The following is a 2342-nucleotide window of genomic DNA, read 5'->3' on the forward strand; positions in this document are numbered from 1 at the left end:
GAAGTTGGTGTAAGATGTCCCATGTTAATAAACGCAGAAGTGACATTGATGGAAAAGGAAATTATTCGGTAAAGAAGATTACCCAAAATCTACTATTAAATTTATAGACTACAACGTACCATATACTTTATACATAAACATTGTCATTATACATTTTTTACTCAAAACACCTATTCTGGCTTTTTAAAATTACATCCCAGCCCCACTTCCCATAAAAATAAAATCGATACCTCCCTTAGACATGAACATCATATTTCAGGTCTATTTATTATATATACCAAGGACGTATATTAGATGTTAGTTATACGTCCTTGTATATATGTTGGTTATACGTCCTTGTATATACACTTTGCATCGGAACTAAACACATTTATTCAAAAACCAGTTGTTGGCATGACACGGGTTATGTTCTTCTCATATATGTTATGATGGTATGATACTAAACCCCTAACGGGAAGGATTGTGCCTGATGTTCATATGATGTTCAAAATCATAATCTTTCAGTCAGTTTAATTGAAGTCTGGAGCTGGCATGTCAGTTAACTGCTAGTAGTCTAGCTGTTGTTATTTATGTATTATTGTCATTTTGTTTATTTTCTTTGGTTACATCTTCTGACATTAGACTCGGACTTCTCTTGAACTGAATTTTAATGTGCGTATTGTTATGCGTTTACTTTTATACATTGGCTAGAGGTATAGGGGGAGGGTTGAGATCTCATAAACATGTTTAACCCCGCCGCATTTTTGCGCCTGTCCCAAGTCAGGAGCCTCTGGCCTTTGTTAGTCTTGTATTATTTTAATTTTAGTTTCTTGTGTACAATTTGGAAATTAGTATGGCGTTCATTATCACTGAACTAGTATATATTTGTTTAGGGGCCAGCTGAAGGACGCCTCCGGGTGCGGGAATTTCTCGCTACATTGAAGACCTGTTGGTGACCTTCTGCTGTTGTTTTTTTCTATGGTCGGGTTGTTGTCTCTTTGGCACATTCCCCATTTCCAGTCTCAATTTTATTATTATTGAATGTGTAATATGTCTTCTAAAGAAAAATCTTGTTTTAAAATCTCACTACAGTTTGTATTACTTTCTTTGCAATATATCGACAATACATCAAACTTTGATTTGATTTGTATAAACATTTACGTAGCTTCCGTGAAGAACTTTGGGGAGACACTCTGAAAAACAAAATCCCATTACACTCAATTAACTTATTACTTCCAGCAAAGTAGTACTTTAATGATTCTACTGATGAATGTTATGCAACATTTTTACAAAACAAACTCCCCTTTTCAATATTTTGATTTTGATTTACAAAATACCCAATTAGCTAAACGTCCACGTTCATTGCACTTTAGGTTGATCATTAAAAAAAAAAGAAGAATGACGCATACACTGTACGGCATATAAAAATATTTATATCAAATATTAAATAAACTTAACTTTAAGTAGGAAAACCTTACTCATTAAATACAGCAATTGTTCTGATGTATGAGCGTAGTCTTCAAAATAAGACAATACCGCGAACAGAATGAAACTTAATTTGAAAGTAAACACTTTGTAGTTAAAAATAGTAAAATATCAGCATTCTCTCTATTTATACTTAGAGTTCACAATTTTGCATCTAAATCTAAATTTCATTTGAGTAATGTTCTAAAAAAAAAAAATTAAATAACCAATCTGGAACAATATTAATACAATGTAGTACTAACTTTTTGGATTTTCTGTATTGTATAAGGATTTTATTATCCCAGGCATAAATATAACCTTAGCCGTATTTGGCACAACTTTTGTAATTTTGGATCATCAATGCTCTTCAACTTTGTACTTGTTTGGCTTTCTAACTAGTTTGTCCTGAGCGTCTTATGTTGACGAAATGCGTATTAAATTAAATCGATTGGCCATGACTTTATATGTTAAAGTTTATATCATTTTTTAGTATGTAACTCAGTTTAAAAAAAATACTAGACAAAACATTTAAGTAAAACAAAAAAAGACGAGACATAATACACTGTTTAACATTCAGATTGCTTTGAATTCGTGTCCATGTCTTTACCTTCAAGTATTTTTAACTTTAAGGTTAGCACATCACCGTTCATACATTGCTTTTGTCTTTTATTTGTTCATATCTTGACGCTATTTCTTTGATATAATAGAATATTACATATTCCCCATTTCCTCTCTCAAATTTATAAAGTGATCGGTGAGTAGGAAGTCAATATACAAGATAAAGTTGGAGAGCATTGAACACCGTACTTTCCGTTAGATTGGTCAACAATACATTTAAAAGCAATCTATACCTCGGAATAGAAAATCCGTAGTTTTTAGAATGATTCAATACTTTATAT

The sequence above is a fragment of the Mytilus galloprovincialis genome, chromosome 13 (genome assembly GCF_965363235.1).
Source record: "Mytilus galloprovincialis chromosome 13, xbMytGall1.hap1.1, whole genome shotgun sequence".
Lineage (NCBI taxonomy): Eukaryota > Metazoa > Mollusca > Bivalvia > Mytilida > Mytilidae > Mytilus > Mytilus galloprovincialis.